This window comes from Macaca mulatta, chromosome 7 (assembly GCF_049350105.2).
Source record: "Macaca mulatta isolate MMU2019108-1 chromosome 7, T2T-MMU8v2.0, whole genome shotgun sequence".
In the NCBI taxonomy this organism is placed as follows: Eukaryota; Metazoa; Chordata; class Mammalia; order Primates; family Cercopithecidae; genus Macaca; species Macaca mulatta.
In genome coordinates, this window is record NC_133412.1 from 57,321,371 (window position 1) to 57,334,123 (window position 12,753).

General features: G+C 42.0%; 1 protein-coding gene across 1 annotated transcript in view; it reads right to left on the reverse strand.

Annotated features, from left to right (window-relative positions):
* Window positions 1-12,753, reverse strand: part of RASGRF1 (Ras protein specific guanine nucleotide releasing factor 1) — a 306,382-nt gene that overhangs the window by 147,965 nt on the left and 145,664 nt on the right. The window lies entirely within an intron of this gene.

Genomic DNA, 12,753 nt, shown 5'->3' on the forward strand with positions numbered 1-12,753 from the left:
CACTTCCGTTCACATTCCATTGGTGAAAACTAGTCATTTGGCCACTCATTAACTGCAAAGGAAGTTGGGAAATGTAGACTAGCCATGTGCCTGGGAGGAAGGGGATAACAGGTTTGGATGGAAACGAAATCTCAGAGAGATTAAAGAAACTGCCTAGAGTCACAAAACTCATATGTGGCAGGGTTTAATTTATGGGATTCACATCCCATGCACTTTTCACGATGTCACACTGCCTCCCAAGAACCCAGATAACCAAAAGGGAGAAGACTGCGGCCTTCTGTCTGCAGAGTGTTTTATAGTTTTCAAAGTGTCTTCGAAGTCACCATTTCAGCTGCTTCTAGTAGCTGTTAACTTCTCTTGTCTTCCGCTTCACCTTCCTGGTCTCTACTATCCCCAGCTCTCCGTAGCTGGGCACACAGATGCGCCACCTTCAGGTGTTGCTCTTCTCTAGTTCCTGAGTGATTCCCAAACATGTTAGGTTCTGACTCTAAGGAAATGGGTGTTGAGCCTGCTTCTCATTTAGCCTAATTTGGTCCCCTGCACAGTTCCTCAAGTGACTGCCTGCTTTACCCACTAACAGTTCTGATCCTGTGACAGGGCTTTTCCCCCGGTTTCTGAGCTTGTGTCCTCCTTGCAACCCCTGCCTAGGTGCCCCCATCTTGATCCCAGTTCCAAGTTCCTCTCCTCGAAGAATGCCTAGGACTTTGATACCTTTGGAGGTTCACAGTACAACCTTGAACTGTACTCTGTACCCTTGAGGATAACAAGCTCCTTCTCCTAGGACTGGAACCAGGGAATATCTTTCTTTCCAGATTCCTTGTCTCTGGCTGGATCCCATGATGGGGACTCCATCACCTCCTGGGGAACTCTGGTGCTGAGAATGTGGAGATCTCTGTGACCTATGTTACCCTTCTGCAGGTCACCTGGCCTGATTCTAGCCTGTTTGCCTTTAATCTGCTGTGAGTTAGGGCCTGTTGAGCTCTGAGATGCAATAGCCTTTTGAGATAGGCATGAACAATACAATGAGATTGTTGTCATCGCTCCTATTTTTACTGGTGAGGAAAAGATGGCTCAAAATGTTAAGTGATGTCCCCAGTGACACAACCGAGACTTGAAACCAAGTCTCTTAATCCTGGAATTGTTCACAGTAGCACAGGGAGTTATATTTGAAAGGGACTATGGAAATCACTTAGTCTAACCACTCTACATGCTCTTCATTCATCCCAACCTGTAGGAAGGAAGAAAACCTGAGGTTAACAGGTTAGCTAGAGGCACAGCACAACTGGAAGTCCAATTTATTTAGCCCCTTTCTATGATGTTTTGCTGCTTCAAAAACTGTTTTGGTTCCTGCCCTTGTCTCATTGCAGAATTTTCCTCTGAAGAGCTCCCGATACCTAAGATGTCAGAGGAATCCAGGGCGGTGTGTGCCAAAGACATTGCCTTATTTCTAGGGTGAGGAACAGGCAGCTTTCTTCTTATCCAAGGGGACCAAGTGCTTAAATCCAGTCTTTGTGCTGAGGAGGAGTGTGTACACACGGGAGATAAGGAAGCATGTTCCAAATCATCTTGCGTATGTGACGGCAAGGGAGTTATGGATTTTGAGGTCCTTAGGTGGGCAGTTCAGCAAGCAGGAACTGAGTCTGCAAAATTGATTACATCGAACATCAGATCAACTTTAATTTACAAGTTGCTGAGAAATGCACTTAGTCCTGACTGGGGTCAAAAGACCTTGGTTCGGCGAACCACAAGACTGCTGATTTTCTAAATGGCCTTGGGCAAGTTGCTCCACTTCTCTGTGTCTCAGTAAAATGCCTCCTTCATCCACTGCCAGATGGTTACCAAGTCTCAGATATACAATCTCTTGAGTTCTCTATTTCTCCTTTTTTCTCCATCCCTACTGCCAGATTCTCAATCCCAAACAGATTCTTCACTGGCCTCCCTCCCTGCAGTCTGCTCTGTAGATCTGAGAATAAGAAGCCCCTGCTTAAAGCCCCTGATTTGCTCTCTGTTACTGTTAGAGTAAAATGTAAGCTCACCAGCATGCCATTCAAGGCTTCCCTTTTTCTGCCCTGCATCCTCTGCTGACGTCATGATGAGTTGCATGAGGTTCCCTAGTCCTCCCAGGCTGCTTCATGCCTCTGGTGTTTGCACATGCCATTCCTTCTTCTCTTGGCCTGCAATACTCTTCCCTCTTAGCAGTCAATGTAAAGTCTTCCACCTGCAGTTCGCTTAATCTCTCTTTGATTCTCATCTGTACTATTACCACCTCTACTTTCTTATGACAAAGCCTCATTGTAAGGGTTGCCACCTAAGCTGATGCTCCTCCGCTGCAAGCTCTAAAGCCACAAGAGCAGGTTCCTTTCAGTTTTGATGCTCTGGAAAAGAACTGGGCTCTGCCTTGGGAAAGCCAAAGGGTCACATGGAATGGGCCATGGATTAGACAGGGAGTTGGCAGGAATCAGATGACATACTCTGAGTAATGGAGGACAGTTATTAGCAGAATTATTTGAAATGGTGTGTCAGGGTTTATGAAAACCACAACGGACGGTGCAGTAGCCCAGGGCCAGTAACAATGGGGAGCTGTCACTAAACCAGACTTGAAGGGGTAGTCGCTAGTCCCAAAGGGAGAGCCATGTAGGGAGGATCATGCAACAGGAGCCATGACCTTCATTAAAGGATAGAGACAACCTATGGTGACCTGGAAGGAATCGATATTCCAACTTTTCCCTGCCCTGGATCTCCTATGGATGCTTCCCATTGAACAAACCTAACCAGAAGGCAGAGGGCCAAAGAGCCTGTCAATGAAGTCTCATAAAGATAAGCTTCTTAGGACATGGATCAAGGTGGAGAGTGAATCAGGAGAGGTGGATCTGGAAGAAATCCAGCATTATCCATAAGCAGACCCATTGGAAACAAATCTTGCTGGTGAGACTCCTACTGCACGGGGAGCTCAGGCTCTGTGTGGGTTTGGTTTTGGAGCCCAGGGGAAGCCATGCACCCAGTGGAATGGAGTTTGAGGTGCACAGTGGTGATGTCCCTCTGGCCAGAGCTCAGGGATAAAACTGCCAAGTGTAGGCATCCTGATTTGCAGAGGGGCTCAAAAGGGTGCTGAGATTCTGGACTCTCTGATGCTGCTTTGTGTTCACTCTGTGGATCATCACCTCTTGTGGCCTTGCCTTGGGGCTGCTGTGGTAGGCAGGGAGACAGGTGGGTACTTGCCAGCTATCTGATGGGGAGGCATCACCAGACACTTGCGTCCTCTTTATAGATAGGGACAGCAGGACTTACCACCTCATCTTCTCTGCCTTGAACTTCACACCCTGGAATGGACACCTCCAGGGCAGGCTAAATACAGTGTTGCCCACAGGGCTACAAAAATTTCAGGTGCTAGAATTCTAGAATGGGGACTGCATCTCATAGAAGAGCAAGAGCCAATGAAGTGGACATGTCTTTTTTTTTTTTTTTTTTTTTTTTTTTGCTGCTCAGCATTCATTCCCTCTTCTGGTAACAGTACCCTGGTTTCCTCTGGGGCTCCTCTTTCCCACTTCTCAGCCATATGGCTGAGATGAAAAGTGACTCTACCTGCAGCTCCAGGCCTGATCAATCTTCATGACACCTCCTGACTTCGGTGAATGGCTTAGGGATGGTCATGTGACCCAAGCCAGGCCAATCAGAGCCAAAGAAATTAAATTCTAGGGGCATTCTGAAGCTCTCAGGGAATATGCATTTTCTCTTTTGCTGGGGATGCTGAAAAGAATATGATATGAGCCTAGAGCTGTTGGCAGCCAGTCTTGCCAGTATCAGTGAGACTGAAGCCAGCATGAGAAAAGCAGAGATAATGAATGAAGGAGACTGGTTCTTGATGGTTTTGTTTAACTGAATCCAGCTGTGCCTGAATCTACTTTTCAGTTAAATTAGTCAGTGCATTCCCTTTTTCTGCCTAAGCCAGTTGGGTTTTCTATCATTTGCATCCTACAGAATCCTTGCTAGTACAGCTAAAAGGGAAATGAACTGAATGACTTTGCCTTCTGAATTTGCTGTGTGTGTTCAAACTGGAGCCACCAAGCGCTGAGGTTGTAAGCTCCTTTGGAGGGCCCTCTCCCTGAGAACAACCTCACTTGACAGGTAAAGAAATGGAGGCTCAGGAAGGGGAAAATGTCCCACTGGAGTGGCCCACGTGCCACTCTGTGGCAGGTCATGTCCAAACACGGCAGCTTCAGGATGTCCACACAGCATCTGTGCCAGATGTTGATGGCTGTCCTGCTGAAGTCCTTCTCCACCTCTGGTGGGTGTGGCATCTCGTGGGGAAAAATGCTGTTGGTCCCTGGGGAGGGATTTCACAGTTTCAAAGTGGTGCTTTGTTCTGCTGTTTGATGACAGAGATGACAGAGGTATGTGAGGGGTCATGGTGTGTAGAAACCTGTGTGTGGAACCCAGAGTTGTGTCAAACAAAGTCTAAGCTTTGGCCATCTCTGTATTTTTTCTGCGTCACTTGTTGCTATCTGCTATCTGTCAGGGAGGAAGTTTGAATCTGCCAGGGAATTTTTATTAACAGAGGTGAGCTGATGCCTGGGGACCTCCTGATCTTTAGCTAGTTATGCCATCAGTCACAGGCTGGTGTAGGAAATGAGAGGCTTTTGCTTTCAATCCTGTTGAGGTTTCCTGGTAAGAATTTTGGTGCATGGCCTTTTTAGTGAAAGCATGGACTTTCTCTTTCAGAGGACTGAATTCCAGCATTTCTGAGTGCTGAGTGAGGAAAGGGTGGCCAGATGGGAGTGTTGCGTTTCCTTTAGGGACCAACACTTTCTTCCAATCATTATGGAACCCTGTGATTCAAGTTGTACGTATTTTGTTAAAATGGAATGTAAAGCTCTTTCCACCATTATGATCCTTCTTTCAGCCACAGGGTCTACCCTTCTGTCCTCCTTCCACCCACCCTCAGGGGCACCTAAGTGGGCCAGAGGATTCCAATGTTTCAAAATTGAGCTCTCTAGGTTTTCTTTTATTGGTCATTTTACATCAGGTTGCCAAGTGATAATGGCAAATCTGCATTCAAATGAGTGCAGCAGCCACTCGGGCCATAAACTTATATGTGCAAGTCATATATTTTTCTATAATTGAGATTCATTTCTATTTTGTGCCTGATTCTGATAGGAGGCAGAGAGTAAATCCAGTCAGTTCACATTTTCCATTTAGTCAGGGATTCACTTCCCTTTTCTTTGGTGTTCTGTCTAAATTCGGGGTGGCAGTAAACTGTAGGAGAGCAAACACCCAGGATTGGTGAGCTTTTGGGGTGTGTGTGTGATCACTGACAGGGGCCACTGGAGCATCTACGGAGATGCTCTTTATTCTATTTGGACCTTGGTCACACACAATACATAAGGTCACTGCTATGCCTCATCCCTGACTTGCAGAATTTTCTAGGTACCACCCTTTCTCAGCTGTTTCAGTAGCACCTTGGGGCAAGGAATGTTTGGTTCCCCCATCCTGTTCACTGAGGAGTGGAGACTCTGAAGCTAACTTGGGCCATTGCCCAGACACCCTAAGAAGCCAGCTCTGCTCTACTGCCCTAGCGCCAAGCTGGGTGTGAGTGAAACTGGGAGATGATGCACAGGGCTTTTCTGCTGTGTGATCCCTACATAGAGAGAGGGTTTCTGCTGTTCCATTTCCATAGGGCTGAATCCAGGAGTGGTGGTACAGGGCCCCTTCTTGGGGACCCACTCTATCTTTCAACTCTCCTCATTGCCATCTGACTTTTTTCCATCTTCCAGTGCAGGGATTATATAATAGGAAAAAAATCAAAAAATATATAGTCACTTGAATAATAGTGGCAAGAGTACTTGTTCTTGCCTTATTCTTATCTTAGGGAGAAAGCATTTAAGTTTTCACTTTTAAGTACGTTAGCTTCAGGTTTTTAAATATAGATGTTCTTTATCAAACTGAGGAAGTTATTCTCTATTTGAGGTTTTCCAAGAGGTTTTATCATGAAGTGATAAAGTGTTGAATTTTGTCAAATGCTTTTTCTGCATCACTTGATATTAAGATGTGATTTTTTCTTAGCTTTTTAATATGGTAGATTGTTAATATGGTTGATTGACTTTTAAATATTGAACCAACCTTGTATTGCTGGAAGAAACTCCATTTGGTCCTGGTGTGTAAAAGGTCCTGGACCCTTTTATATATTGCTGAATTCTATTTGCTAAGATTTTATTAAGGAATTTTTGTATCTGTATTCATGTAGGATATGGTCTGTAGTTTTCACATTTTGAAGTGTGTTTATCTGATTTTGCTATCAGGGTAATATTGATTTCATAAAATGAATTGGGAAGTGTTCTTTATTCTATTAATATTTTCTGAGAGAGATTATGTACAAGTAGTGTTAATTCTTCTTTAAACAATTCAATATAGTGCTGGAAGTCCTAGATAGCTCAATAAGGCAAGAAAAGGAAATAAAAAGCATACCAATCAGAAAGGAAAGAATGAAACTATCTATTTTCGGATGACATGATAGTCTATATAGAAAATTCCAAAGAATCAACAAAGAAAAAAAGTCCTAGAACTATAAGTGAGTTCAGCAAGATTGTGAGATATAGGAGCAACACATGAAAATAAATTGTATTTCTATATAATAGCAATAATCACACAGAAACCAAAACTAAAAATACAATGCCATTCATCACTGCTAAAAAAGAAATTCTTAGGTATAATTGTAACAAAATATGTGTAGGACTTGTATACTTAAAACTGCAGAAGCTGATGAAAGAAATAAAAAATATCTAAATAAATGGAGATATATGATATTCATGGATTGGAAGTCTCAACATAGCTAAGATGCCAATTCTCCCCAAATTGATATGCCGACTTCATGCAACTCCTATCAAAGTTCAAGCAACATTTTTTTTGTAGTATAGGCAGGATAATTCTAAAATTTATATAGAAATATGAAGAACCTAAAATAACTAAAACAATAATCAAGAAGTAGAAGAAAGTGGGAAGAATCAGTTTATCTGATTTCAAGATATTATATAACTGTGTGGTATTGGCAGAGGGGTAGCCACATAGATCAATGGAACTGAAGAAAAGATCCAGAAATAGACCCAAACAATTATGACCAACTGATTTTTGACAAAGGTGCAAAAGCAATTCAATGGAAGAAGGATAATTCTTCAAGAAAGGTGCTGGAATAATCAGATATCCATAGGCAAAACTGTGGGCCTCAACTTAAGCCTTACACTGTATACAAAAAAAAATTTAACTCAGAATGGATCATAAATATAAATATAACACATAAACTATAAAACTTTTAGAAGAAAATATAGAAAAAAATCATCAGGACATAGGAGTTGATGAGATTAATTTGATATAACAACAAAGATGATTTATTAAAGAAAAATATCATAAATTTGACCTAATCAAAATTAGAAATGAGATCCAGCAATCCCATATCTGGGCGTTTACCCAAAAGATTTAAACCTGGTTAGTCAAAGAGATGTCTGCATTCCCATGTTCATTGTAGCACTATTTACAATAGCCAAGCTCCAGGATCAACCTACATGTCAATCAACCAGATGAATGGATAAGGAAAATGTGGTATATACACACAATGAAATACAATTTAGTCTTAAAAAAGAAGACAATTCTGTCATTGGCAACCATATGGATGAAACTGGAGAACATCATGATAAGTGAAATAAGCCAGGCATAGAAAGACAAATACTGCACATTCTCCTCTGTATGTGGAACGTAAGACAATTAAACTCACAGAAGCAGAGAGTGGAATGGTGTTTACAGAGGCCAGGGGTTGTGGGGAGTGGAGAGATACTGGTCAAAGAGTACAACATCTTAGATGGGAGGAGTAAGGTTTTTTTTTTTTTTTTTTTTAATATCTATTGCATAGCATAGCATGGTGCATGTAGTTAATAATAGAGTTTTGAACATTTCAAAATTGCTAAGAGAGTAAATTTCAAATGTTCTCACCATAAAAAATGATAAGTATTTTGGGTGATGGATATGTTAATTAGCTTGATTTAATTATTCCCTAGTGTATTCATAAATCATAACATCAATTTGTACCCCATAAATATGTACAATTATAAATTGTCAGTTTACAAGAAAATAAAATAAAGTAACCAAAAAGATTTAAAATTACCCTGCCAAGAGGATAAAAAGGGGGTAAGCTACAAACTGGGAGAAAATATTTGCAAACTACAAATATTTGACAAAAGATTCATATGTAGAATATATTTAAAAACTCTCAAAACTCAACAGCAAAACAACAAACAATACAATTAGAAAATGAGCAAAAAACCACGAGGAGACAATTTACTGAAGAGGACACATGGATGGCAAATATGTACATGAAAAGATGTTCAGAGTCATGAGGTATTAGGGAAATGCAAATTAAGACCATGATAGCTATCACTTCACACCTACTAGAAGAGCTAAAATAAAAAACAGTCACAACACCAAAAGCTGGTGAGGATATGGAGAACCTGGGTCTCTCATGCATTGCTAGTGAAATGTAAAAAGGGATGACCACCCTGGAAAAGAGATTGGCAGTTTCTTACAAAACTAAACATGAACTTGCCATACAATCCAGAAATCCCACTCCTGGACATTTATCCCAGAAAAATTAAAATGTACGTCCACACAGAAACCTGTACAGAAATGCTTACAGCAGCTTTATTGCAGCAGCCAATAAGCAGAAACAACCAGGATGTCCTTCAATAGGTGAGTGGCTAAACTAACTGTGATACAGCCATACTATGGAATCATAGTTGGCAATCAATAGGAATAGACTACTGAGACACATGGCACCCTGCATAGACTTCACGGGTACTATGCTGAGTGAAAGAAGCCAGTCTCAAAAGCCAATCTTGTAGATATGATTCCATTTACACAGCACTCTAAACATTACAAAATTTAGAGATGAAAAACAGATTAGTGATTGTCAGGGTTTAGAAACTGGGGGAACAGCAGGATAGAAATCTTTGTAGTGATGAAACAGTTGATTGCAGAGGAGATCACACGAATGTACACACATGCCAGGAGGGTATAGAATTGTACACACACATTGTACCAATGCCAGTTTCCTGGGTTTTTTTGTTTGTTTGTTTGTTTGTTTGTTTGTTGTTTTTGAGATGGAATCTTGCTCTGTCGCCCAGGCTGGAGTACAGTGGAGTGATCTCGGCTCACTGCAACCTCTGCCTTCCGGGTTCAAGTGGTTCTCCTGCCTCAGCCTCCCGAGTAGCTGGGATTACAGGCACCCACCACCACGCTGTAATTTTTTTATTTTTATTTTTTATTTTTAGTAGAGACGGGGTTTCACTGTGTTGGCCAGGCTGGTTTCGAGCTCTTGTCATGATCCGCCTTGCCTCGACCTCCTGTGCTGGGATTACAGACGTGAGGCACCGCGCCGGCCCGGCCAGTTTCCTGGTTTTGTTATTGTACTGTAGTCATGTAAATGAGACCCTTGGGGGAAGTTGGATGAAGGATATACTGACCCCTTTATACTCTTATTGCAACTTCCTGTGAATCTATAATTATTTTAAAATAAAAAGTTAAAAATATACATGTGTATTACAAAAAACTATTCTGATCTATCACAAATGTTTTGTAATCTACTGTTTGTGCCTTTAGGGCCTTGGCTTTAAAAGATGATTAAATTTTTATTTTATAAATTTTAAAAAGTTGTTTTATTTTTATTTATTTATTTAGTTTGAAACGTTTTAATTTTTATGGTACATAGTAGCTGTATATATTTAATGGGGTACGTGAGATATTGCGATACAGGTATGAAAAAAATTCATTATTTTGAAATGATAGTTTTCAAAGCTATTATTTATATTTAGTGATATAATAAATGTACATAGTTTAAAAAGTTGGTATCCCACCTCTTCCTATGTCCTGAAATCCATTCACTAGAGGCAACTATCCTCAATTCCTCTGAATTTTCTTCCCTGTATTTACTATGTCCCTAAACGATATATTTATATGGATATCGTTTTATTCATCAACAATTGATATTATTGGTTTATATTTTGTCATGGTAGATATGAACTTAACTCTCCCACAACTTTCCCATTGCTAACTCCTATCTACCATAATTTTCTCACATTTTGGTCATTTTATTAGCTGGCATATACAGTATTATATGTGTTCAAATATTGCTTCGTGATAAATGAAGAGTCCACTCTTACAATGTCTCTACACTGTTTAACTCTTTGTCCTGGAGTTCATAGCTGCCTTGCCTTTCATTTTTCTGCTTTTCTCTGCACGTGTGGCTACACGTTTTCCCCATATGCTCCCTTCCTGGTTACTCTTTAGGCCAACTGTATACATTTTCCTGAGATTCCCCTTCAGGGCTGTCCTGTGTTGGAACCCTGGCTTCTTGGAAGCTGTGTCTTTCTCTTTCTTGTTTTACATTTGCTACCTAAAGAAAGGGTGTGTGGGAGACAGAATATTTGAGTCTTTGGATGTCTGAGGGTCTCTTGGATCTGTTATCCCTCTTGATTGATACTTTGGCTGGGAATAGGCTTTCAGGTTGAAAATGATTTTCTCTTGAAAATTTGAAGGTACTGCTCCCTGTTTTCCAGCAACTGGCTGCTGAGAACTCAGAAGCCATTCTGGTTCTTCTTCCTTCTTGTATGTCATCTGTTTTTACTCCCTGGAAGCTTGTGGGGTCTTTTGTTGCTGGTATTTTGAAATTTCACAGGGATGTACAGTATCCAGGCTTTTGAAATTAGAAAAACCTTTCTCAAACTAATGTCTTTGCTGTGAGTTCCAACAGTCGATTTTGTAACTCAAAAGCCAAGCATTAGCTCTTTTATTTCCTGCTTTTTTCCATGCACACTCATTCCCTGAGGTCATTAATGCCATTGGCTGACTAGGTGAAAAGCGGGCGAGTAGTTGGAGGTACCAAGGGACAAAGGAAGATGTGATCCTGGGTCCCAGGAATCCATTACACACTACTATGAGTTACCAGGAAGAGGCCCATGGGTGAGAGTAGGGAAAGAGATCCTAATGAAAATTAAAATCCAGAGAAACCACACCAAGGGATTATCCCACCCTAGGGAGTAATCAAGCATCCCCCAAAGCTGTGTGCATTCTTGCTTCAGTGCCTTTGCTTGAGCTGTGCCCTAGCTGGAATTATAATTAGCTGCCATCAACAGAGAATTCATTCCAGTGGTCTACATATATGCGGGTTCATGCTCTCATGTAAAGGAAGTCTAGAAGTAGGTGGTCCTGGGTGGTTTGGTGGCTCCATAGTCATGAGGGACCCAACCTCTTTCTACCTTTTTGCTCCAACTTCATTAGCATGTTGTTTTCATCTTCAAGGGCACAAGATGGCTGCTGGCATTCTAGTCATCACACTCAGGTTCCAGGCAAGAAGAAAAATAGGAAGAGGCAAAGGGGCATTCTCTGGCTGGCTGATTTCTCTTAAGGAGCCTTTCTGGACGTTTATCCAACAACTTCTACTTGTATCTTATTGGCCATTGTGCAAGGGAGGCTGGAAATATATCCTTTTAGCTGGAGATATTGCTGGCCAGAGTGGGTTTCTGTTAACAAGGGAGAAAGGGAGAATGAATACTGGTAAGGGACTAGCAGTCTCTGTGACCATGTTCTGGACTCTTAACTACTCTAGCTGCTGAGACCTTGTTCCTTCCAGAAAGCACAGGTGAGGTGGCCTTCGGTTTTCCTGATGCCCCGGGCAGAACCACAACTGCCAATGCCCTCATGCCCTTGGAGACCCCCTCTCTGTGTTTATGTCATTTTTATTTCTGCCTGAAAAGTGTTCATCTCCTTACCCTAGCACATCCCCCGCCTTCCCATATGTTCAAATTCAGCCTTAGAGACCTAGCCAATGGAAACTTCCTCCAGAATTCCTTGATTTCAACTGCCCAGCCAAAAGTTCCTCCTTTTTCTCCTCTGAGTTCCATAGTAGGATGAGGGATTAGAGTGACTAACTGTTCCTGTTTGCTCAAGTTGAAGAGGTTCAAGGGACAAAGGACTTTTGTATTGAAACCCTTTCAGGACAAATCATCCTGGTTTGCTTGGGACTGAGGGGTTTTCCAGGATACAGGACTTTCAGTGCCCAAACTGGGAAGGTTCTGGGCAAGCCAGGATGAGTTGGTAACCTCACAGGGGTCAGAACACTGAGCGTGGCAGTCAGAAGACAGGAAGGAGAGTGCTGGTGCTGCACCAATGGACCATATAGTTTTGGGCCTCCCTGACTCTCAGCATCCAAATCTGTGAAATGGTACTACTATCAGCTTTTCAGGGTTGTGAGGAGGATGGCAGGAGATCCTTTTATTTTTTATTTTTGAGACGGAGTCTTGCTCTGTCACCCAGGATAGAGTGCAGTGGCACGATCTTGGCTCTTCCTCCTGGGTTCAAGCAATTCTCGTGCCTCAGCCTCCCGATTAGCTAGGATTACAGGCAAGCACCACCATGCCCGACTAATTTTTGTATTTTTAGTAGAGATGGGGCTTTGCCATGTTGGCCAGACTGGTCTTGAAATCCTGACCTCAGGTGATCCACCCACCTCAGCTTCCCAGAGTGCGGGGATTACAAGTGTGAGCCACCGCGCCTGGCCTGGCAGGAGATCTTGTACATGAAAGCTCCTTGCAAATGTGGTAACATATAAATGGGTGACAGCCTTTTTTTTTTTTTTTTTTTTTACTATATTGGTAAACCTTCTTATGGTCCATACCACATTCTGTTGGGCATAATGGTTATTTGAATGCCTGTTTC